General features: G+C 42.9%; 1 protein-coding gene across 23 annotated transcripts in view; it reads right to left on the reverse strand.

The window, feature by feature from the left end:
* Window positions 1-27,196, reverse strand: part of KCNMA1 (potassium calcium-activated channel subfamily M alpha 1) — a 730,059-nt gene that overhangs the window by 307,299 nt on the left and 395,564 nt on the right. The window lies entirely within an intron of this gene.

Raw genomic sequence — 27,196 nt, forward strand, 5'->3', positions numbered from 1 at the left:
AAAGGACTGACTTCTTTCTTTCAGAGGACACATACCAAAGCTCCAAACAGTCCCTCACACCCTCTAGCCCATTGGAAGTAGAACCCATTTTCAGTTAAACACAGCGGCTGTGTTTGAGACCTCTTGAAAGCCATCGGCTGATGAATAATAAAGGACCCAGGAGCATCCTCAGGAAAGCTGTGGCGGAGAGGATCCTGGTTGACGTTCTGGCTAAACTAAGTATGGACTTGATGTATAGCGCTCTGATCTGGAGAAAGAAGCATTGCCCAACTGGTAAGTTCAAGACCATTAAACCAAAATGTTGAAGCAGTACTCTAAGGGTTAATTTTTTCTTTTTCTTTTTCTTTTTTTTTTTTTTGGCATGCAAGTTAATGGGTTTTGTGTGTGTCAAGCAGCCAATGCGAACCCCCAGCACACCCTGCTTTGTTCAAGAGTAGACAGTTCAAAAAGGTACTACTATACAAACTGGTACATGGCTTCCGTGTGCTTTCCCGTGTCAAACTGATCAGAGGATCAGTGTGTGAAAAGTCCCAAGTTTGGGGCTGGGTGGGAAGCAGGAAAGCCTCATAAGCATCTCAAAGCTGTGGATGAAAATTCATAGTAGACTGTTATCAGTAAGCAAATGGTACCACTCTGGGCCAGAAACATAAAGAAGGTGAGGGGAGGGAAAGGGAAGGGAGTATGGGGAGAAGCAAAATACTTTCCCTGGAAGGAAAGCAAGGTGGACCTTTGGGCCAGGAGGGCGCTAGCCTAAGAAGTGCAGGATGGAGGATTTCCGAGTACCGCCACTTTGGAAATCGCTAAACGCAATACCAGTTAGTATAGTTGTACTTCTGTGAGGACAATGCTTGGTTGTTCAACAGGCAGGAATCTGTGCAGTATGGGAATGCAGGGCCCACATAGAGGTGTGGTGGGTCAGTCTATGGGGCTCTCCAATCATATTACATGCACTGGATTTATCCATTCTTCATCTCTAGAACAAGTCAAACATGCCCTTTGTCATCTCCTACATCACAAATAGGCGGGAAAACCTCCAGACAAGCATGGGGTGGGGGGGCATCTACATTTGCATTTACCAACTAAGCAGACTGAAGAAAAAGCAAATGCTGTAAAACATTTCTTTTATAAAGGAAATGGCAGCTCCTGGGTTTTCGCTAAGGTGGGGAAGTGGGAGGGAAGACAGCATGGAATTTGCTTCATCCTATGCTGGAAGCAGTCAGGAGCCCAAAAGCTAAACCACTGCTCTTTGCCTCCTCCCCGACTTGGGTATTTCTTTAAATGAAAAAAAGGAAAATCCAGACCTAGAGTTAATAAGAGACACTTCTGCAATCCCCAAGCCAGGATAGTGTTTTGTTTCATGTCAAAAACAAGACCCACAAGATCCATGGTGTCAGAATTCTTAGCTACTCTAGTCACAGTGACAAGAAGTACATGAACTAAGTTGACCAGAAATCCACTACAGATTCCAAGGGATGAAGAGACAATGCATCTCTGTGCTACATAAGCTGCTGGTATGATGGGTTACTGAAGAATGATGGTGTGTGTGTGTGTGTGTGTGTGTGTGTGTGTGTGTGTGTAAGAGAGTGATCAAAGAGTGAGGACGGGAAGCTCTGCTGGTAAATGCTGCACGTGTGCTTTTACTTGTACGAGTAGTGACTTCAATGTGCATTTAAAATCATATTCATCAAGATGGACAGTCATAGTCAAAGGGACAGAGAGAAAGTCTTGATTCCCAAGTCTATTTTTGGAAAACCCACTTTCACTTCACCAAGGTCAAACAATAACCTTACTATTGCCCACACAATAGTTATTGGTGATATATTTGGGGGTCCTGTGAATTTCCTAGCTTCCAATAATTCCATGGCCTTTGTGGTTAATTTGGTAGCAAACTTAAAATGCATCTAATAGGTAAAACATTTGCTAGGCTGTGGAGGGGAATGGGATAGTGGGGGGAAAGATGTTAGCTGAATGCCATTGAGGATATTTTGGTTCAGCATAAACAGAAGCATAAGTTCAAAAGAGCATAAAGAATCAGGCTGTAGCAACTTCTTTCCATTGATCCTTTGCTTCCCTGTCATTTCCACTGTTCCTTCTTATACTGCCCATACTCAAAGGCAGTAAGAGAGGGCTTTCTGCTAAAGGACACTGTGTTGAAAAAAATATATCACAACAGCACCCCTGATTTACAGAAAACAGTACTGCAAACATAACACACCTTTTCCTTAGTACTTCTTTCAAAACGTTGGAACTGATTTAATCACTTTCATAGTATTCCTTGAGAGTCCTAGACTTTGGGCTGAACAATGAAAGCTGCTGGTATGAGCAGCCTGTCCTCTGGCTGAAGCTTGCCAAGGACACCAGTACACTCTGCTAAGAAGGAAGAGACAAAGAGCAGAAAACTCTGGGATAAAAGAGGCCCAGCCTCTGCGACCCAAGTGATGGAGGAGATCTGTTTTCTATCCGTTTTAGCTCTTTCCCGCTTGCCACGAGAGTCCAAGGAGAAATGTCCTGCCTAGTTTTCTCAAGTGGCAGTAGAACTGTTTATCAGGACCCCCTCTGAGATAAAGCCTCTGAGTGCCTGCACATAAACTCACACAATCACAGACCACAGAGCAGAGATTCTAAAGCCCCATCATTTCACTCCCTGAATGGAAACAACCCACAGAGAAGTTCACCGATCTTATTAAAAAAAAAAAAAATACATAATTCAACAATAAAAGGGCTGGCCATATCAGCCAGAATTTATTTTCCTCCCCAAAGAGGTTATTATCTTAATGATTAATGCTCATTGTAGGATAGAAAATGAAATACAAACTCCTCTTCCTTCTTGTGCACACTAGAGTTCCTTGTCTGGATACACAGAAGTTTCAAGAGATAGAAAAGAAATCCCCCCCCTTTTTTTAAACACAAAAAATGTTGACTCCAAAGTCCACACTTAAATTTGGATCGCCATTGCTATGAGGCATGCCCATGTCAGAATAGGCTGTGTGTGGATATATGTCGCTAATAGAAAAAAAAAAAAAAAAAAAAGTGGAGTTTTAAAAACTGAAATAGGGATCCTGGTTCTGATCCTTGTAGTAGTAAATGGACTTTCCCTAAATTGTTCCTGGTTAAACTAATGACTTCCCAATGAGAAGACACAAGTTAGTTGGTAAGCTGGTGGACTCCTCATTCTTCAACTCCCACAGTCCATGGGTCAAATGTGATACTAAAACCTTACGGTTAGTGTTTTCACCAGGACTCTATGATTGGGACACCTTCAAAAGAACCTCGATCAAGAGCTGCGTATGGTTTAAATGTTGAGTGTAGGAGAGTCGTCTTATTTCCTCGTGGCCATCCAATAAACATATCTGTATCATTTAGTTGTCTATAGAGGAAAAGAAGACTCATCCAGAATGGCAAACATATCTCTTTCTTCACCTATTTAACAATATAATATCTAGTGAAGACCCTTGAGTGGGAAGAGCCAACAGTCCTTGAAACTGACTTAAGACCTTGTCTCTCCAAAGTCCAGGGCAAGCAATGGCTAGCCAGGTTTTCTTTCAAGGGGCAGGCACTAAGGAGGAAAAAAATCTCACTTCCAGCAGTTGGTATCCTCTGGATACCTGCATCATCTCCAAAAGGGTAGTAAGTGCCCTCTCTTCTCAGCCTCTAAACTCCCCTGGTGTTACCTGAAAGTCTGTGTTCCTGACTGCCTGGGTCTGGCTGCTCAACCTAGTGAGGATATTTCTCTAGGACAGTGGTTCTCAAACTTTAGCATGTACCTGGAAGGCTTATTAAAACACCGACAGGTCCCTTCCAGAGTTTAGTAGGGCTGGGGAGGAGCCCTGGGAATTTACATTTCTAACAGTTTCCCAGATACTGCTGCTTGTCTGGGGACCAAACTTTGAGAACCACTGTTTCAGAAGAACTTTCTGGCAACTACACACTAATTACAGGTGTTGCTACTCGAGATGATTCCCATTCAGACCTGAACAGAGATGATTAAACATTTGAGCCCACCCCCAGATCACCAGCTGTGTACCACTTAACTAATTGCCAAGATCAAGAGGTTGAACAGGTATTTTCACTTTCAGGTGGGAATAAGGGCGGGGGGGGGGCAATTAAGATGATACAGAGAAGTAATTACCACACCACTATGCGAGCTTCACCAACGAGATTCTAATTAACAGAGTGCCTGAGGAGCACATTTTTTAGTTTAACATTAAAAGGAAAAATGAAGTATAGATGGGGAGAGGTTACGGAGACCATCATTTATAAGAGATCACAAAATATTAATCAGTTTAGGGACATCAACAGCAGCACATATCTGAGATGATTTAATAAATAACCACAGGAGAGGGAAGGGACTTAACTGAGGAACAAGATAGCACTTTGTGAAATCATTTCCAACATTTGAATTCTCCTCGCTCTTGTGGCTAGTCCCTTTTTAAATTGGACGGAGCCTTCTCAATTCCCACCAGGATTACAGACCGCCAGAGTGCAGGTCCACAGCACCACAGACATGAGTCAATACAGTAAGTTTAATGATTCCAGACTCTTCTCCTAATCTCACCTCTGCAATGTTGTCAGATTAATTTAATTAAAGATGTCATTCATCTGCCATCATGGCTCCCTCCTGCCTCAGACATCAGCTCTAACCCTAGTTGTGATGAACCTCTGAAACTCAACCTCACTACATGTCCTATTTTATTTCCTACCATCTGCTCCTCGCCAAGTCCTTTGCTACTATGAGCTGGTACCTTCCTTATCTCATGAATGTGGCCCAGACACTCCAAATTCTAAATTCTATGCTTTTGCTGTGGCCTCTTCAAATGCCTCCCCCTCTTTGGGTTCAAACCTCAGGCAACCTTCAAAGCCAACTGAAAGGCAGATAGAGCTCGGTAAATTACTCGTGCCCTCACTGACCTCCCCCATCTCTGAATCCCTATAGCATTAGAAGCGAGGAATTCTGAACTTATAATGTAGATTCTCCTCTAATCCAATATAATACCACCTGGTAATTGTATAGAGCTTGCACGTACTATTGCATTTGTTCCTTACAACCTGGCAAAATAAAGCAGACCGTTTGTTGTAATCCCCGTTTTGCAGACTTCTGAGAAGTAGAGTCTCAGAAACCCATACAGAATCATGTAGCTAAGTGGAACGGTTCAGGCCGAGACCCAACAGACTTTCTGCCGCACCAGAAAGGAGACTTCTTCTCCAGAAGAACTGCAACATCCTTGGAGAGGTAAAAGATACATAAGATACAGCATCTACTATCTATAGACACTGGCATGGGGCTTTTTCAAAAACAATGAGGGTGGACTGATTTATAGAGGAGGTGAAACTGCCCCAGGAAAATTTAACGTGTTTGCCGAGTGGTCTGGGAAAATTCAGAGGGAGCTGACCTGTCCAACTTGTGTCTAACCCTGCTCTGTAAAGACAGTCATACAGGACATTACTAACCCCCAGGAGTGCTTCCGGGGCCCCTGAGGAACTAGTGGCATCATGGAGCATGACCCCATCTGCTGAAGTAAGTTCCTATCCTAGTTATCCATCTGCTTAAAGGTGGATGACCCTCAAAATGCTCTAATTTTCGGGGCATCTGGGTGGCTCAGTGGGTTAAAGCCTCTGCCTTCGGCTCAGGTCATGATCTCAGGGTCCTGGGATCAAGCCCCACATCGGGCTCTCTGCTTGGTGGGGAGCCTGCTTCCTCCTCTCTCTGCCTACTTGTGATCTCTCTGTCAAATAAATAAATAAATAAAAATCTAAAAAAATAATGCTCTAATTTTCTCTTTATCCTCTCTTATTCTAAAAGAGCAAGAATGGATATAGTAATGGACAATGTTTTGATACTTTGAACACTTCTAATTATGGAATAGACTGTAAAGTTTTGCATCCCATTCTAATCAACTGAAGTAAAGAAAAATGATAACATCATATAGTCGTGGAGACTATGGAACTTATCTGCAGCTGAGAGGGAAAAAATCTAAATGACTGGATGTTTTTCTAATAACGTCTGGATATACTGGATAAGCAAAGTGCCTACAAAATAGAAATAAAAGCCCCTAGCTGATCAGAATACTATGAGAGCAAAATATTTTTTTTGAGAGCAAAATATTTTTAAAGGGAGGCAATTCTTTGCAATATACTCCAAGTTATTGATATTATTATTACTCACATAATTTTAGATCTCAGACAAATACCTTCTAAGTTAATAGTAATAATGGATTTAGTGCAAATGATAAGATAGTAATTAACCACTGAGAAAGTAATAATCTTTATGTAGAACGTTTGTCTTCTAACCTAGACAGCACTCCAGGTCTCGAACGGATCCAAGTTGAAAGCTTTCTATGCTTTAGCTTTCATTAGTGCCCCCATTTTAACTAACTTGTCAGAGTTATGTACTTAAGAGCTTATCTTTCCAACATTAGTGCTTTTAGTGTTTACACTGAGTGGAGCATATATTCAATAACTTGTGTAGGCTCTTTTTTTACCAAACAGAAGCCAGCTTCTTCTGCTGACCATCATTTTGACTTTATCCCATATTATCTGAGTAGATATCTTCTACAATATTATTATTGTTGATGGGGGAGTTTGTGTTCAGTCACTAATCAATATGAATGACAATGACCTCAAAAGGAGCCTTTTCTAAATCTTAAAACCCTTGTTTTAGACCTTGTTATGGTTCTAATATGAACAGAAAATGTTTTTTGTTATTTGACCCCAAGCCAGTTGGTTAAATGGCTTTGTTGGGAAATCTTCAGTTATGGGTTTGTGTCAATAGGTCTATTAATCTTTCTGACAACATCAGACTTCCAATTATGCCTCCACTCAGTTGACGAGATGTGAGCCAATACCCACAAATATATGCCTCATTAGGATCATGGTGAAATGACCTGGAACAAATGAAAAGGTGGTATATAAACCCTACTGCTCTGGAATCCCATGTGCTCTGCCTTCTTGAGCTCGGACTGTTATGGAGAATCCTGGAACAATGATAGTGGTAGACTTCAGAGCAGTTGTATGGCTCAGGGTACCTACCTGAATATTCGTCCTAATAATTAAACATTTGTCAAAGAGACAAAATTACATAGATCACCGATGAAGAGAACAAAATACATCAGTTCCTTACACACTGGATTTCTCAGTGAAACACTGATAATCTGTTTTCATGAAACTCAGATGGTGAAATCTCTGTCGCTTTCTGACAGAGTTCCTCTAAATTTTCTCACAAGGTTTCAAGATGCTATCTGAGCCTAGGGTCTTTTTCTCATCTTCACTCCTTATCATTTTATCCATTTAGTCACCCAAAAAAGTAAATCAAAAGCAAAATGTGGGCACCACGGACATTACTAATCCCCAGAAGTGCTTCCAGGGCCCCTGAGGGGTAGTGGCTTCGTGGAGCCTGACCCCATCTGCTAAGGGTAAGTTCCTCTGCTTGTGGAGAACATAACTCTTAGTTACTTGTCTGTTTCAAGATGGATGACCCTCAAGACACCCCAGTTTTCTCTGATGGAGTTGAGAAGTTGACCTCAAGCATGGATAAGTTAGGTCGTTTTGCAATTCGATGGAAGAGTTAAAATTCCAGCTCTATTGTTATTAGCTGTGTAACTGTAGGCAAATAATCTGAATTCCACACCTTGGTTTTCTCATCTGCAAACTGGAGATAAGAATACAAACCTCAAAGCCTGTTTCAAGAATGAAATCAGATAATGAGGAAAGACTAAGTGCTGAATAGGTGATCGTTATTTTTAAAACTAAGGTAATAACAATAGTGATAAATAAGGACTCTTTGTAGAAAAATGCCAAAAAAGGCAATCATCCAAATGAACAAAAACTGATAGAATCAATTATTTTGCACTTAATTTTCCCTTTGTACCTGCTTTATTGCTTCCTTATCAGGTGCTGTAATATAATTCAAATGCCCAATAGGTTGTGCAGGGAGTTAACATCTGGTGTCATTCTATATATTAGAGCATTACATTTGGGTAATATTAAGGAAGGAACACCAGGGAAATTATATTTCCATGAAGGCAGCCACATAGTCTCATAAATATTAAATAATTAACCAAGATTTCCTGACAGAGAAAGCAATGAGTCACTTTAATGAGTGGCCACGAGAGGTTGTGTATTTTTTTTTCCCCCAGGTCTTTAGCGGAAGAGAGAGTTTCATTTGCCTGGTTGGCTTACCGTGAATCTGGAGGAAAGAGAGGAAAGATCTCTTCCAATTCTACGTCGATAAGATCATGTATTTCTTCACTGTTGGACTCTTGGAATGATGTCCAAGACAACCTACCCACTAATGCTTATTTTCTCCAATTTGTCTACAGACTACAATTATTTCAATCACAGTTGTTATCAGACTGGAATTAGTGTTCATATTTGCCAGCAACTTTTATGTAATAAATCAGAGTTAAGCTACTACACGAAACAGAGTCTTGCCAAATGAGTGCTGCTTTGGTTCTCACTGAACTGTCTGAGAACCCATGACCAACTGCTTCTTACTCTTATTTCTCTACCTCCATCGACTCAAGCCATCTCTTCCTCAATAAACTCTTGTTTATTTAGTAGAGGGATGGGATGAAGTAGATAATTCAAATACACACATACATACACACACAAGTACTACAAAACAGACTGAGAATTCTTCAAGGGCAGGGTCAGTGAGATGTACAGTTGCAGAGTGGCACATGTGGGCGGGGACACATGCACACACATGGGCTCATACCCACAGCCTTCCAGCACACGTATATGAGCTCTATCCAACCCCAGCCTCCCTCTGGGGCCATCCACAAAATAGGACTGCTTGGGTGAAGTGATTAGAAATGGGGAGAAGAGAGAAGTTGTTCCAGGTCTGAATGAAGAGCAGGGAACCCAGACACATTGCCTGGCAGGGATGGGGGGGGCAGGTGGGGAGGGGTTTCTGCAGTAGCCCTGACCCCTGGAGCCAAACTACTCTCATATCTACAAAAATGTAGACCTGAAAAAGCAAGACAAGAGGATCCATCCTAACACTACTGGATATTAAATGTTGCCACACATGTGCCGAGAGGCCCATAGACAATCATCTCTGGCCAGTAATAACCACTAGTCAGCTCCTAAGCACTAGGGGGAGGGGAGGGCAATCGTCTAGTGTCACCATTTCTTAAGGAAAGAACAACCAGGAGGAAGCAGCCTAGGGGCACAGTTTCAAGGCACTTCGGACTCAAGTCTTCCTAAATAAACTATGAAGATCTCATAATTGCATAGCGAATGGTAGGGGCCCCTACAGTTGAGGGGTGGGATTGGGATTCCCACATTATAATAGTCTTTCAGATCACCGTGGGACCTCTTTGAGCTGTTATTGGGCACAGAGTTCAAAATCCTCCTGTCTGAACCTTCTTCTCCTGATGTCTGTCTTGGATTCTTCAGGGTGTTTGCTGGTCATCCTACCAGTCTCCTACTTAGCTTATGCCCTATGCTCCCACCCCTATCCACCTCCCTGGCTTTAATGTAATCCTGACCCACCTGAACAGCCTGACTTTGGCAATGCCTCCTTATTATAAGTCTACCTGCAAGGATTTAAAGTGGGAAAGCCAAAACTACCGAATCTACACAGCCAAGCCCAGCCTGCTCTGGGTCCAAGACTGACAGCCTAATCAGATGGGGCTAAGAAGGCTGCAGGGAGCAGATCCTTCTCCTATTCCTTTCATGGAACTCCAATTTCCTATGAGCAGTGGAAGAGACCTAGATCTGCTATAGTTTCAATCCTGCTATCTTCCAACCACATCTGGACCCAAGCAGAACGGGCATACATCTCCTCGGTGGTCTCCTCTGAAGAGCTTCAATGACAAAGAACGCCAGTGTTGGAGACCTGCCCGGTACCGATCTGGGGAGGCTCGAGAGCATTAGGGAAACAATAATTATGTAAGGAAATAGTGGTTCCATTTATCTGCTCTGCTTCGCTTTGAAGAATAGAAAACACTGTTCCGTAACATATATACTCACCACCAGGACGCTGGCATTTGTTAAAAGCTACGCATGAATGTATATGTGATGCTAAAGGATAATTATGATAGTTTTGTTTCTGACATCCTTAGGTTGGCTTTTTTTTTTTTTTTCCTTTTTGGTTGAAGTTTTTTTTTGTTGTTGTTGTTTTGTTTTGTTTTGTTTTTAAGAAGACATCGAGAAAGACCTGGTACACATTCTTCTGATATCTGGCATAGAAAACAATTATACCTTTATATTACACAAGAAAATAGCCGTGTCTTCGCTCTGTCTTTGGCTGACAGCTGAGGCGTGGACGTTTTGTAAGTATTCCTATTTAGGAGTTTTGTTGGGAGCCCAGCAGCCTCACAGCCAAAAAGGAGAGTCTGAGATGTTGCTGATTAGAAGTCATGAGTCTGCTGAGTCCAAAGCAGGCGTCACGCCTTAGGAATGCAGTAAAGTGACCTGGGCAGTGGGTACTAACACTACTGCAGAAAATCAGAGGTGACAAGTTACCTTTAGAGACAAGTTGTCATCATTAACACAGATAATGGCAATGGCTTGTGAAGCCCTATGATTATATATGATTATATCTTCAAGTACACACTCCTCTGATTTCCTCTTTACCTCATGGAAATAACTTCTTACCTCCAGGAACATTTCTTTTCCATCATGTTTTCTTTCCCATTTACTTCTGGTTAGCATTGGAAACCACTGATCAAAACTGTTCTGCTCGTATCTCAGAAATAATAGCTCCATCATATTAATGGGGTCTACCTGACTTCTGGATCACATTCTGAAAGTAATATCAAGAGCGGTGTGCCCATGGGGGTAGAGTTTCTTTTTCCTTGCTGCCTTCTGTGTTCCCCTTTTTAACTCTATTGCCATATCTCTGATTTTCTCTAGAGTCGTTTTCCCCTCATTGTAAGAATAAAAGCTCTGTGAGAGATCCAGGATGCCCCCAGGAAGCTGAAGTCTTATGATTCTCTCCTTTGTCTCCATAAATGGATCCATTTAACCCTCCTCTATGTTGGGTTTCAGAAAGCCTTTCATTTTATCTGGAAGTACTGTGTTTTTCTGAGAAAAAGAAGTGATCCCTTTACTGAAGAACCCCAAAGAGGAGAATCAGTTGTTTCCTTCACCAAACTCCCAGATGAAGGAAAGCTTTGGCAAAGTGAGAGCATGTTCTCGTGCTGGTCAGGATCACCTGCTCCGCATAGGTCTACACTGTAATCCCATCTAAGCTCCTTTCAAAGAGGGAAATGCTTCCATTCAAAGGGCCTTTGTTCCAGTTACCAAAAGAACATGTTATGAAATTCTAAGCAAAGTCTATTTCTGTAGGGCAAATAGGATATGTTTAACAGAATAAGGGAAAAAACACTGTGGAAAGAACTTCAAGCTACTGAGCCCCTGGATAGGAGGAAATCAGGATTCATGAGGAAGAACAAAACACAAGATATGAAGCTTGCAATTCTGTGTCTCTATGACTTCTTAGTGCAGAGTTTTAATCTAAGAGGCTCTAGCAAGATGGTTCCACTAAGAATTCTCTAGGAATTCTCATTCCTGCTATAGGATTATCAGAGTTTGGTCATGCCCACCTGTCATCGTTCTCAAATGACAGTTGAGGTATGTATAAAATGTAAAGCATCTATTTATGTGAAATAACAAAAATCCAGTTCAAAAAAAAGATCCTAACAATTATTTTTTATAAAAGTTTATTTTGAGAATAAAACAGAGTGGGGGAAAAAGAGGAGGAAAAAAACATGTTAAAATATAAAAAGAAAGAAAAGCAATTTTAAAGGGAATCATTAGTCAACCCTAAGGCAAAAATAGATCTCAATGAGAAAAAACGATCACAATTACTAATGAGTTAACACTGAATGCAATGCCAACGTGTTTCGATGAGTATGGTATTCCTTCATTGGACTACCATTTGACATCTTTTAAAGTTGAATTAGTGACACTCCTGTTTGCACAATAAACTAAGACAAAAGCCAGTGATAGTATTTCTCAGGACATTTAGCCCAAGAGTTTTTGTGGGTTTTTTTTTTTTAATTTAAATACACATATTTAGATACTTACTAATCTCATTAGCTCTAAACAAAACCAAACTAGGTAACAGTGTTCAGAATGACGTTATAAGACACCATAATAACTGGCCATTGAGAGCACATCCACGCAGAGCTGGGAACTTGCAGGACTGATCATCAGGTCAGTGGTTAGTTACTTGGAAAACCGACCCTTGCTTCTAAATCCCACATGGTTAGCCTTTGCTCAGAATACATCTAAAACCAGGAGGTTTATTTCTCTCTTTCCCATTGCTTCAGTCTTGAGTTTTCAAGGGACAAGGTGGCCTTTGTTGGCATCACAACAAATTGGGGGCCCACGAAGGTGTCCAAAGAAAACCCTAAATCCCAGCGCTTCAGTGTACTCAAACGCTCGCTGCTTCAATCCCACACATGCACCCAGTGCTCATGACATTCAGGTCCGGGCCTGGGGGGGCGGGGGTGGGGGGCGTGGTGACGGGGAAGCTAGCAGCATGCATGGGCAGTGCAGGAAAAGGGTCTGGTTAACCTGGAGGCAACAACCGGAAGGGTGAGGTTGCAGCATGCAGTGGAACCACAGCTTGGCCTTAGCTGCCATGCAGAAAAGACCTACATCAAAGAGTCTGCAGTGCGGCTCCTGGGTAAGAGTCGATATGAGAGAGGTGAGTTACTTCAGCAATGAAAGACACGGGCAGAAAATTGTTCAAACCACTCTAAAGAGAACACTGTCCAGAGCACTGGCATTTCACGCGCGAAGAGGCAGCCTAGGGGACGGGGAGGGGAGAGACGGAGGAGGGAAGGCGAGGACAGAACTGGTCGTCACGCAGATGAGATGGTTTCCCTGGCCATCCTTTTCGAATGCATTTCTTGTCATAATGTATGTTGCTTCAACAAATAACCTCATTAGAGTCTTTAACATCAACCATAATTTTTAAGATGTTTTGAAAATTCAGGAGAAGCAAGGCATCAATTACATAAAGATACACACCATGATTTCCTGTGGTTACAGTTCGTTATACAAGCAGAGCTGAGCTGGTCAGATAAATAAGAGACAGTTAAGTGCCAACATCCTTAACACGTTGGTTACAGAACTCACAGTGACTCCCGAGGTGTAACATGGCAGATGAAGCAACCCAACGCGGTCATAAAAGCTTGGGGCAGTGCAGAGTAGGTCACCCAAGGCAACTACTACCCCAGGAAGGCTAGACTTATGACCCTGAATTCAAACCCACTCCCAAGGGGTGCCATCTTTTCTTCATCCCAGCATGCATGGCAGGTCAGAAGTAAGTTCATCAACATGTACCTTAGTCAAGGTGAGACCCCCACCCACCACCCCCAAAAGTGTTTTAAATCGACTGATGAGAGAAAAAAAAAAAAAGTTTTTCCTAAAGGAATAAAAATAGTACTGATTCAGCAGGAGCCCATCTAGAGCTCCTCTGAGGTCAAGGCCACATGGGGGTCTCTGAGAACTGCCTTCCTGTGAACTGCCTGCTTCACATCTGCTTTCTTTTCTCCTCCCCCTTTGTCTCTTGTGATCTCTGACACACTGAACACAATGCAAAGGATGGTATGGTTTAGCCCTCACTCACAATTTCTTCCCCCTGGTTCTGATCAGAAATAAAGGGAGTAAAGGGCGCTCCTCTTAAAATGGGCTCCCGGAGCTCAACCTTCTCCCCTGCAGGCGTGATCACAGCCCCAAGGGGGGACACAGACTCCGTGTGAAGGAGCAGGATGCGATCTCAGCCTCACATGTTCTCTGAGAGCTGACCGTCCACTAAGACAACGGCCGGAAGACAAGGGTAAGAAAGGAGCACAGAGCCGCTCCCTGTCCCAGCCTCAGCACGCCTCAAGATACAGCTGTTTCCACTTGGTCACCACTCATTTCTTCTGATGAAAAACCGAAAGCTTAAGTGGAATGACATGTTTTCAAAGTGGTTACAGTTTGGACCAAAACTGTATCAGTCTGTACATTCATTCAATAAATTCCTCTGAGGTTCTTTTGAGTCAGGCACTATGCTAGTTTGGGGAACATAAAATTCAACCAAACATGGTTCCTGTCCTTCAGTCATTTTCCATTTAGTAGAGGAGTCTACCCAGACTTTAATTTCTGGAAGCATATATGCAACAGTGCCTTGCTTCAAAATCCTACCACAGGACCTTAAGGATGTTACTTCATCTCTCTGGACCTCAGACTCCTCATGTAAGTAGTAGGTAACTCTAGGCAGATCGTTGAGAGGAATAAATGAGTTAGTAAATGTTAATTGTTTTGTTAGTGGCTGGCACATGGAAAATGCTGTGTCATTTGAGCTATTACAATCATTAATAGTCAAATACAGATAAGAAATAAAGGGCTCCAGAAAAGGTGGCCACTGCTTAACTTTTTTGAGGTAGGTTATGAGTGATGAGTACAATCTGTCAGGGACAGAAGGCAGGATACTGAAGCAGAGGGATAAACATGGGCAGAAACCTGGAGGCACCAGAGCACACAGTGCATTCTGGGAATGGAGGGGGGGAGCTCCATATGACCAGAGCCTAAGTAGACTGTAGGGTCACCAAGAAACAGGGTCGGACAGAGACTGAGGTATCTGTGCCCCTCGGTGGCAGCATGACTAGTCTTTATCCTGTTGGAAACAGGGAGTCGACAGAAGCTTGAATGCAGGAGAATAAGGCCATTATTTTGTAGGAAGTTAACTCGGGTAACGTTATGGAGAAGGAATCAGAAGCAGGAGCCAGTGGAAGCAAAGAGGTTAATTAGTCAAATTAAATTCCAAAGGGAAAAAAGTCACCGATGCAGATAATAAGGTAAAAACTGTCGTTGTGCCACAAAGTAGCCTAAGATCCTGGAAAACGCCCTTTCTTCAGGGCAGGATGCTGCCAGGACCCCCTAGGGAAAGGGATTACCCACCTCTGGCTCCAGCAGCCGCCTAAGCACATGGCTGCTTCTCTCACCCCGATACTCCCCACCATAAGAGTCTTTGCATCACAGAGCATGCGTCTCCTCCTCTTTGGAAGGGACCTCCTCTATTTAGAAGCCGTTCTCTCTGCTTTTTGGAGAGCAGTCTCTAAATTATACTTAGAATCTCTACACGGTGGACAAACTCCAGTACCTTTGATGGAGGGAGGGCACCCGTACGTACTAGCCACTTGCCAACAATGACAAATTACACGTGAACGCAGCTAGGCACATCCAAGAGTTACAGCTAACACCTTCTCTGCCTCTACCTTCTCCGCTCACTGTCTAAAGACCTTGGTTAGCAGTTATCAGCAAGCATCACACTGCACTACCTCCTGAATATCCAATCAAACCCTATGTGCATCTGGGCTTCCACAAGTTTTCTTTAGAGACTTGGATTTCCTCAGATCCTTGAGAGTTGCTGAGAACATGGATTTTGAAAGGTGCAGCTTTCTTTTGGTTAGAATCAAGACAGCAAGAGGGAGAGGGGCCCTTTGTGAGAACGTGTCTCCCTTTAAAAGTTATTAAGTGTGGTGGTCACTAAGCCCAAGTTTCAAGGACAAATGTGGTGGGAACTCGGTACCCTCAGCTGACGAGGCAGAGACAGAAAAGATCTATTTGCGTATTGCTGTGACCATGTGATCATACTTCTTTGGTGGGTTCCCGTTTGTTCTAAGTGCGTTCTAGGTGGAAGCCAGGAGCAGAGGACAAATGCTGACCTGGGGGGGTGGGGAGGAGACAAGAGCCCTTTGCACTTGGGACTTGAAAGGAAGAAAACATGACGAGCTGAAATGATGGCAGAAGCCCAGACTGGTACTGTCTACAGTGACTGCTGCTGCGTAATTAGCAGACACTCAAGGAAACGGGCAGCTCAGCGGGAAGGGATCTTTGTGGGGCAGCCGCTGCCGCAGGGAACAATTCCAAAAGAGACTGTGATAGGTCTTAACTAAAGCTAAAATAAAAGGTCCCACCTAGGTGGCTGCTGCCTCTGAAGAACAGAGGAAAGAGTAGGTATGTCTTGTCTGGGAAGAGGGTGAATGTTTCTCAGCTACCTAATGCCTCTCCTTTTCCCTCCCGGCTGGGAAAAAAGATGGACACCCAACGAAAGCTGTTCCCTCCCTCCTGCTGCCCTAGTAGGTGAAAAACACAGACACGCAGACCTCCAAAGAGCGGCATGTTACCCCGCAGTTACTCTCCTGACACTTCTCGGACAGAAACTGACTGGAAATTTGCGAGAGCTAAGCCTGCCTGTCCATGTCCCTGATGCCTTTCCCAGCAACTCAGTTAGTAGACCTGCTTCCCCTTGCTCTTTCAAAGCCTGTGCTTCTGCCAAGAATAAGGATGCCTGTGTGCATCTGTGTAAGATTTGAGATGAGCGTGTCGAAGTGAGAGGAACTTTTCAGTAGGTAGCAAGTTTACAGTTTGATCAACAGATCCATCCAGGCTTCAAGGATGCTGATATTTGGAGAGGCTAAAAAAAGAAAACAGATGATTTAAAAAAAAAAAAAAAAACCCACACATACTATATTTACAAGTGGTTTACTGAATAACAGTTGGCTTTTAGTGGATTTCAAACCCCAGTCTAAGTCGTTTTGAAATTAATGCCATTTAAAAAAATTCGTTCAGTGTGACCTTGTAAAAATTTTGGTGTATATTTTTCCATTTGTTTATTTTTCTTTTAAAAATTTAGCTTCTCACAAGGGAGTTTTCTTTGTGCCGATGGAAGATATCAATCTTCTGATTAGGAAGGGAAAAAAAAAAAATCCAAATGATAAGTGCCCTCAAACAGTACAGAAAAAAAAAAAAAGAAAGAAAGAAACTGCCTCTAAAAATGGGCAAAGACCTAAAAAATGTCCATACCTGAGTACTGTGTTGTGTTCCCATCGGTCTCCTGGTTTTAATAATGCGCTATGGCTATGTGACATACAGTAGTATGGTTGGAAGAAGGGTACACAGAAACTCTGTATTGTTTCTGTAACTTTTTGAGAATCTTAAATTATTTCAAAATAAACTTATAAGAAAAAAATAATGAGTTACTTTGCCTGCCTGGTTTTACTTTAGTTAGGGGTCAGGTTAGTGGTGATTAAGAGGATCAAAAAAGATACACAAATGGATTTCTTTTTTTTTTTTTTTTTAAAGATTTTATTTATTTATTTGACAGAGAGAGATCACAAGTAGGCAGAGAGGCAGGCAGAGAGAGAGAGAGAGGAGGAAGCAGGCTCCCCACTGAGCAGAGAGCCCGATGCGGGACTCGATCCCAGAACCCTGAGATCATGACCTGAGCCGAAGGCAGCGGCTTAACCCACTGAGCCACCCAGGCGCCCCACAAATGGATTTCTTTAAAAAGTGTTTATTTGGCACCTGTTACAGGAGTAGTACTATGTTCAATCCAAAAAGACACAAAAGAGGCATAGGGTAGACTGGAAATACCAATCAATATTCACTACCGTCCTTCCTTCTCAGAGGAATGCTAATTGAGGCAGAGATGTCGTTTATTAACTTTAAAAATTATCAGAGACAATCTCTCAAGACAGAACGAACTGTCAATAAATGTAGGTCAGTAATGTGATAAGGAAGCTCCTAGAAATCACCCACAGCTCTCTTCAGGTAAGCAGATGTCAGGTGACAAGCTGTCACTCTCCTCAGGTAAGCAGATGTCAGGGGACAAGCAGATGTCAGATGACAACTGTGTTGAGTAATACTACTACTGATGTTATAATGACCACATAACATGAAGCTGGTTCCCGACAAAGCTACTCTTTACCTTGGTTTTTCCATGTCTTTCCCTTCCCAGAACTCAATGCTTGCCTTACTGAGGAGTCAGTAGCTGATACCTGCTTAGTTAAGGTATGAGGCAATACTAAAAAATTACTGAGATTTTTTCTAAAAGACAACTAAAAAGTCTTCAAGAATGAATTTATTTTTTTTAAAGATTTTTATTTATTTATTTGATAGAGAGAGAGAGATCACAAGTAGGCAGAGAGGCAGGCAGAGAGAGAGGGGGAAGCAGGCTCCCTGCTGAGCAGAGAGCCCGATGTGGGGCTCGCTCCCAGGACCCTGAGATCATGACCTGAGCTGAAGGCAGAGGCTTAAACCACTGAGCCACCCAGGCGCCCCCAAGAATGAATTTATAATTGCAGATTTTCAGATAAGTTGCAAGTAAGAAAGAGACATATTCTGGAGTATAGGGGTCTCTGTAGCACGCCCAAATCACCCAAGGGTAGCCATCTACTCCACTAAAATACTGCTAGTTTGTGGCAATTCTACTGAAAATAAAATCAAGACCAAAATGAGGCAGTAAAGATGGATCCTTAGAATGCCAAAGACTTCACAAGTAGCAGGTCCACTGCTTTATCTTTCTGAGAAGCTTCCTCTACTGGGAACAAAAGAAAATTGGAGAAATGTACAAAGAATAAAATCTCCTGGAACTGAAGCCCCACAAATAAAAACCAGGGAAGAACCACTTCAGTCCTTCCTGAAACAGAAGATGGGGGCACTGCTGTTAACCTAACACTGTGATTACCTGCAGGTGGTTGGGTTCGCAAGGAGTCTGCAACCTCCACCTTTCTCCAGCTGTTTAAAGGATAAACAAGAAAACCAACTCACCCTGGAAACAAACAAGTTATTCAAACCTCTTCCTGAAAGAGCTGGGAAAATCCCACTAAGCAGAAGGATCCTATCTTAACTGCAGTAATTTTCCTTAGGAATTTCTTAAACAGGGGAAGACAGAAACTCACAGAATGATTCACTGGCATCTGTAAGAATGCATATCAGCTAAGGAAGATGGGCTGCTGAACACTCTTGCATTTCACACCCTTGCTATTCCCTAGAAAACTCTTCTTTATCCACTTTTGAACACCCAGCTCAGTAGTTACCTCCTGCAGGAAGACCTCCCTGATCCTTCCCTCACCTGGAGGTAACTAAGACTTTTCCTGGGTTTTTCCTTTCTTGATGAGTGCTTCTGTTGTGGCACTTATCATTCAAGCAGTGGTCATTGATCTGTTTGCTCATCCACTTCCCTTCCCTGCTGGACTGTGAGCTCGTTAAGGGGACAGGATTTGTTCTTTATGTCTGTGTTTCCATTAGCACTGTGTCTGTGGCAAGAGACAACTGATATTTAGGGAAGATGGGGAAAATAAAAGATGGAGGGAAGAAATGGAAGGATCTGGGGAAAGTGATTATTAATCGAAGACTATCAAGATGAGGAGCCAAACCTACTAGAGAGATCCCATCATCTGACATGACTTTAAATGGTCCCAGGATCTTGTAGGGATTAAATCATATGATAATTATATCAGCTATAATATAACTAAAATCCTCAAAGTGTACAGTGTCTTCAATGGACTGATATATGGATTCCTCCTATGCCCCAGGAGTGTTACAGGTTATTTCACCGTGATGTGATTCTCACCTACGAGAAGATTCTAAGCCCTAAATGGGAATGGTCTTGGAGATAGCAAGATTCACCACTCCGTGAAGTCATTGGACCCATTAGCCACAAAAAGCCAAAGCCCCTAGAAGATTGTGGGAGATTCTGAACCCTTAAAAGGAACATCTTCCCTTGGGCATTTGATTTCTCTGTGTCATCAGACATCACTAAAATAAATGCCTAGAACCAAATTAAAACTCATTTCTCTTAAACAAATGGATGTGTTTTTTTTTCCTTTTATGGGGACATTCTCCTATCACTGGGTGGCCAGGATGGAAATAATAAATACAGATGACTGGAGTCTTAATTCATTCTTTCCTTGTTTCTTCAAATGATATATATTTTTGTTATAGATCAGAAAGTTTGGCCCCAACTTGACATGAAGCATAAGCCAAAACCCTAGAGATGTCTGCCAATCAGATGTTAGGAGGTAAACTTGGCTCTCTAGCTGATCTATTCTCCAGGAATCAACCCAAAGAATCTAGTGTTGAAGTAACAATAGAAAGAAACAAATTAAAGGGTCCTTGTAAAAACCCAGTGGGTAAGAGTTTAGATGAGCAATTCAACCTAAAAGTTCTACTTACAGACAGACTAGTCTTACTGGATATGAACCAACATGCCCTATTGTTCAAGTAATGGTCAGTACAATATATTCTAACCTTCAAAAACTATGGTAATGATTAAGGCAATATTACATCAGCAAAGATGCATCCTATCACGGTTTTTACCCTGTGCTGCACATGTGATGAAGGTTCTATTTGAGACTACCTCTGAACCAAGCTCATTTGCCTTGTTTAAACCACCTAACATTGACTTTCTTTTCATCTGTCCTCTCAAATCAGCACACATTTTGATGGACAGCTCCTTCCAGTCATCATTCTCCCTAAATATTAAGTGGATTAAAAACAACAGTATTATTTTCTAAAAGGATGTGAAATTCAATAATTTTCTAAGTTGCCACAAGCTTCTGAAACACCATGCTCTGTGTAAACAATTCTAAAGAGACTATCTGTAGCTCTGTGTGAGCTAACTAATAGTACAGAAGATGAAATATTTGTTTATTATGAGTAGCCACAAAATTAAAAACATCAAAACACTTGCTCAGATGAAACTATGAACAACTTGATGCCATAGTGGGAACAGAACAAACTAAAGCCGTTTGGTGGACCATTTGCTAATGAGCCAGTTTCACCAAAAGGAAGGACAACACTAGTTACATTTAAAGCTTAACATTGATCCCATCAAATATAAAATACCTTTCCTCAGTTAAATACTTATCTATTAGTACTAATGCAATTAAATTAGAACATCATCACTGAAACTGGGAAAAAAAAAAAAGTTAATGTCATTGTGTCCTAACTCACTGAATAGTTAAAGAGTTTTTAGAATTCCCAGCCTGACATTAACTTCATTGTTTTTCAACTCAGTGGAGGTGTTTTAAAATTCCTGGAGCGGAGTTGTGATGTTTAAGTGAGTTAAAATATGACAGGTGCTTAGGCGTGGTTTGCTGGCATCTCATAAGGGCTCATTAGCTGCTACCCGCTGATGTTGTTGTTAAAGGCAATGCCACAGACCAAGGCTCTGTCTGCTCTCTTTGCCCTGCAAACTGGACCTCTTTTGCTTCTGGAGAAGCCCCCTATACTTACTGCACCTTATTCTCGCTCTTGCCCACCAAGCTCCAAACACACTCACCTTCGTTCTGTTCCTCCAAACCCCCAAGTTTTTGTTCATCTCTACTGGAACAAAAGCTCCATGAAAGCAGAAAACTAATGTGTCTTGTTTATTGCTTCACCAGAACATAACCTGGTGCCGGGGACGTGGTACTCAATAATCTTGGCTAAACAAATTTAAAGAATACAAGCAGGATCAAGGGAAGAAATAAAAGCAAACTGGGAACTTATTTGCCTTGTTTCTCTTGTCAAACCATGATCATTAGCATTAAGTTGCTCCCACCTCAGTTCCTACATATATATGACTTCTGTACCCACATCAAGGGATTTTCGTCTCTTATTTCAACAGAAGGAGTCCCTTGATAATTTCATATGCTATAATAAATGCCCCTGGAAGGAGGTTTAATATCTAATTTTTGATATACACTTAACCACATACTTCCAGTCTCACTTGAAGACAAAACAGAACATTTTCTTGTCAATTGCTTTTGTAGGTCATGTGAATAAGAAACTGACAGCCTGTTTCATATTAATCCAAAGCTCTTCTTACTAGATTTATTAGTCAAGGAATGCCCCTAAATAAATTTGAGCCCACTTATGCAAATCTCCCACACTTCAAGTGTGCTGCCAATGAGGAAATCATCTAGCGCTCCATACATATTGGCCTATAGGATGAATAATTTTGGAGTTAAGAAAAAGTGCTCTGGAATCAGGCCAGGGGCTTAAATTCTGATCCCCATTAGTAACCATGTGACCTCCAGCAAGTCATTGAAACTTTCTGAGGCTCCCTTTCTTCATCAGTGGAATGGAGAAAAACACAGTAGTGGTACTGAGTAGAACAATCAGACAAGTTTGTAAAGGGCTTATCTTTGCACATAGTAAGTTCTCAATAAATATAGAAACTGCTTATAGGCCTCGAGAGAGCAAACCAGAACTAAAGTCAGAATCCCTTAAATAGCTAGCTAAGCCAGGACCTGACCTCATGAAAATCTGATAAATATTGGCTGAAGGGACAGCCTCATGGCAGCCCTCCCCTCCCATCTCTGCGGATAGCTGCCCCAGTTGTGTGGTGTTCTGTACACTTAGGAGATGCAATTCGTAGAATCTCTTCCTTGAGCCTCTTGTAGACAGGATGGCATGCACACCATAGATGCTTAAGTGGGGAAGCGTCCCTGAAAAACTGATGCCAGTTCCAGCTCATGCCTTTACACCCAAGTCCATTCCACTTTCATCTCTGCATTGGCACCTCTGTTTAAAAGGGCAAGCCAGGAACGGCCAGCTCTGGGCTAAGAATCTGGAATGCAGATTATCACAGTGCAATGAGGTGACATGTTTGTGTAAACTGCTTAAGCTTCTTTCACTCACGTTTAGAAAACAGCTCTGGCTGCACATCTTCCGTTTGACATGTTCCAAGTTTTTGACAAGAGAAGTGGAGAGAGAAATGCAATGCCATTGCAAACCTGCTGATAAGCATCAGCTTAACCGTACTTGATCTGGTGCATTTGGGGAGATGAGGGAAGAGATATATTTGGACTAGGGGGTTCCAGCTGGACACTTCTCTCTTAGTTCTAATGTCACAGTATTTATTTGCTCAAATTCCCAGCAGAAGTGCACAACCCTACCTTGGGTGCCCCCTCCCACAGCTACAGGTTGACCACAGTAGGCACTGAACCTCCATGTCGAAATAGAAGCCCAACATTGCACAGCAAACATGAGATACAGCCCTGGAACTAAGGAGGAACCCAAGGACAGGTGCATACCTGTAGCTTATGGACCCTTAGCTTCCTCTGTCCATCTCAGGAGCTTCCACTGGCAAACCCACAGAAAAGAAAGCATTAATATGCCTTCATCTTAGACTTCAAAGCACATTTTTCCTCATTTGTTTATTGTGGTGATGCGCTTTGTTCATTTTTAATGTACGGGAAAAAGCCAACCAGGTACACCGAATCTCCAGCCTGACCCTCAATAGCATCGAGACTTATTTTTATAGCAGTGTTAAGCACGCACACCAGCGATTATGTGTATTTTTGAAGTAATCCTCATCTTGTCAACTGCTGTAGGATCCTGGGGCAGATGCTGAGCAGTTCTGATGCTCAGTGGTTACTCAGCCAAGCCCAGTGGGTAATTTTCCCTAAGTATATACGGGTTTAAATGGCACCTACCAATTAAATCTCTTTGTAAGAGCACGCATGCGGCGGGCCCGCTCTCTCAGATACAGGCTGGTCCCACCTCCCCAGAGCGCGCTCTGCCTTTCCTCCCCAGAAGCACCAGGGCAGCCCTTCTCCAATGCAAGAAGAGCAGAAAACACTGACTAGTGCCATCACCACCCGCCTCTACTCTAGTTCTGTGACTTGAGCCAGGGAAAACCCACTCCCAGACAAGCCCCCCACCCCGGAATATCTCCATAGAAACAACTGGTCCCTGTGAGACAGTCCACAGTGTTCACAGGCATTCCAGCTCACAACTACCCACCAACCAAGGACAAGCCATATGAAGAGTCATGACCTTATTCCCTGTTCCAAGTCCTGGGTTTCCCTCCTATTAAGCTTTGGTCTCACAGATTTAGTCTTGAATGCGACACGTGCCTGGTCCTAAAGTCCTAGCTTCAGGTAACGACCTTGGAAGGAGTCTGGGGAACCAAACCAAGGATGAAGGACAGAAAAAGTCAGAGTGGGTCGGATAAGGAATAAAGTTCAAGTAATAAATCTGAATTCTCTTAGCACTGATTCTATGCCCCCCACATTAAATGATACTGTACTATTTTATTTTATTTTTTTTTTTTAGAGAGGAAAAAAGAGAGAGTGTGATTGGGAGAGGCGGAGAGGGGGAGAGAAATCTCAAGGAGGCTCCACACTCAGCGTGGAGCCCAATGTGGGGCTCAATCCCACGACCCTGAGATCACAACCTGAGCCAAGACCAAGAGTTGGACACTTAACTGACTGTGCCACCCAGGTGTCCCGATGTTATAATATTTTTAATTACTAAATGTCTAACTTATTCTCTTCCTCTCCTTTCCTCGCTGTCCCCCTCCACCATCCCCTCCCATTGACCTCCCTCTCACCCTTTCTCTCCCATCAATATCTCTCACTCTTTGCTCCCTCTTTCTCCCTCTCCTTCTCCCCCTCCTTAATAAGGAAATAGAAGCAATCTGCTCTTCCAAGCATAACAACAGTGCATCAGTATTCTTGACTTCGACCCCCTTGATTCTTCCCACCACACTCTGTTGGAGAGGAAAATGACAGGAAACTTCCAGATCTCCTGCCATGACCCTTAAAGATCTGTTCAGTTCACATCACTCCTTTCACTTGCTAATTAGTTTCATAAGCCTTCCTCCTTTCTTGTTTCCTATTCTTGTTTTTGGGGCAATTGCCAACATATGCACAATTCTGGATTTCATTTTAAGTAATTCGTAGTTGACTATCGTTTATTTGTGCAATTGGTATAATTAAATCTAATTACATAATTGGTGAAAGACTGAGTAATCACATAATTAGAATGTGCAATAATAACTGTTGAAATCCCATTGTTATGACGTGCAATGATACAATTATGATGTGTAACAATGTGGTATAATTCACAGGGTACCCTGCAAAAAGGAAGAAGAGCTTTAGTCCTGCGTGTGGGAAATGCAGCTAAGGTTGAAAACCTGGAAAGTAGTTGTCAGCGTCTAGGCTTGGACTTCTTATTCATTTTCATCTCATTAATCTAACCCTCGGAGTCTACGCTCTGTGCTAATCCAAGGCTGCAGCACAGTAAGTACGAAGAAAGTACTTGCGGGAGCAGAAACACCCACATCTTCAAGGACCAGGTCGCTGAAGTGATCAGCCTCATGACCTGAACCATGAGAGACTCATGGTGAACCATGAGAGACCATGAGAGACTCATGGTGAACCATGAGAGACTATGGACTCTGAAAAACAGTCTGAGGGATTTGAAGTGGCGGGGGGGGGGGGTGGGAGGTTGGGGTACCAGGTGGTGGGTATTATAGAGGGCACGGCTTGCATGGAGCACTGGGTGTGGTGAAAAAATAATGAATAATGTTTTTCTGAAAATAAATAAATTGGAAAAAAAAGTTAAATTAAAAAAAAAAGATAATCAAAAAATAAAAATAAAAAAATAAAGTGGAAGAATGGGGGAGCCTGGGTGGCGCATTCAGCTAGGCACCTGACACTTGGTTTTGGATCAGGTCCTGATCTCAGGGTCGTGAGATTGAGCCCTGCATTGGGCTCCCTGCTCAGCATGGAGTCTGCTTGATATTCTCTCTCTCTCTCTCTCTCTCTCTCTGCCCTTCCTGCCCATGCTTTCTCTCTCTCAAATGAATAAATAAATCTTAAAAAAAAAAAAAAAGCAAAAGGTGCAAGGGATCAACTTGAATCTCTGACACTTTCATTCCCATAGGTCAATTTTAAGTTCAAAATTGTATTCAGGATAGAAGAACCACACACATAATTAGACATGGGGCTAATGACTATGGCTGGGGCCCCAGCTCCCAGTTTGCAGTCTTCCCCATCCTTTCCATTTCCTATCATCTTCTTGATAATCATAACATTGATGAACCATGGAAATGCTGGACTCTTGGTTCCTTGCTCTGCTAACCGACCATGAACTAACCCTCCATTGCACGCCACCCACCCACTTCCACAGTCATGCTCTGGACCTGGCCAGCAGCAGCAACTACAGAGTATCTGCTATCTCCCCACTCAGACACCTGGGTCTTCAACCAGAGCCTCTCACTCTGTGGGCTCACCTGCTCAGGACTTCCCCTCTGGCAATCCTTCTTGACCCTCCAGGAAACCTCCACATTACCAACTAAATTGCCAAACACCACCCCCCACCCCCAGCCATTTGCTCCCTGCCCTGTCTCATGACCCTCCTTTGTCCAGCCTGATTCCCCCCACACCAGCATTTTCACCACCCCTCTGTTGCCGTCCTCCATCCTGAACAAAGGCTTCCCCCACGATGGACTGGACTCTTCTTCTGGACTCCAACCAGCCCCTAAGCAGTTAAAAACCCCCGGTTAAAACCACATAACAGAAATGACTGCTTTTACTCTAAATTCATGATCTCACACTGCAAACTGACCCTCAATACTGATGGTGCAACTACTGTCTTGCTTGAATTGGTTTGCTTTCCAATTCCCCAAAGCCACTATTTCATTGTTTCTCTTCTCCTCTGGCCTCCCATGCCCTTTTGGGCACCACCATGCTTAGCCCATGGCCTTGCTTCCTAATATCATTAGAAGAAATACTACATGGAATCAGATCAAGTTTCACCCTTTCCCCCCAGCAGCCCTCCAAGCCTGCACTCACATGCACCAGCCCCTCCCTGGGGCCTCCTCATTCCTTGGCACCAGTTTCCTTCCTCCCACAAAAGGGCAGGCCCTCAGTGGATGCTCTGTTAGCTCTGGCCTGTCTCTGTCCTCTTGCCGTCTCTCCCCGACTACTAGAGGGCTGGCACCAAATATACACTTGCTCCGTCATGTCCCATTAGACAAAACAAAAACATTCCTTGATCTCACATCCCACTTAGACCCTCGACTCTTATTATCTTTGTAGCCAGCCAAATTTCCAGAAGCGCTCCTTCCCTCCGTCCACCTCACTCGCTAATTCTGCACTGAGTAAGGACAGAACAATGCCCATGTAGCAAACTCCACACATGATTCTGGGCCCTTGTCCTCCCTGACATGCATCTGGCAGGGAACTAGCTGGTCCCCCCCGGAAACTCTCTCCTCCCCAGGCTCCCACCGTCTCACCCTCCAGGTGGTATTCTTGTTTCCCAGCCAGGCTGCGCCTGCTTTATCCAGCCTCTAAGTGGGGATACTCCTCTTTCTCCCCTGGGACTTTCTCTTTTTTTTTTTTTTTCTTAAATAATGCAATCCATTCCCATGAGTTCAAAATCATCTTTATATTTCCTGAACATATAACAACAACTCCAACCCAGACTTTCTTCTAAGTTCGGGCCTCTCCTCTTTCGTGTCTCACAGACTTCTCGAATGTAACACCTCCAGGAAATCCTAATTTCTCACCCAACAACGGACCCTCCAATGCAGGCCTTCCCTTCTCAGTAAGTGGCAGAAATCTTAACCTGGTATTCAAGCCAAACACCTACAACGTCCCATGATTCCTCCTTTCCTTTCACTCCACAGCTA

This window comes from Neovison vison, chromosome 2 (assembly GCF_020171115.1).
Source record: "Neovison vison isolate M4711 chromosome 2, ASM_NN_V1, whole genome shotgun sequence".
NCBI classification, from domain to species: domain Eukaryota; kingdom Metazoa; phylum Chordata; class Mammalia; order Carnivora; family Mustelidae; genus Neogale; species Neogale vison.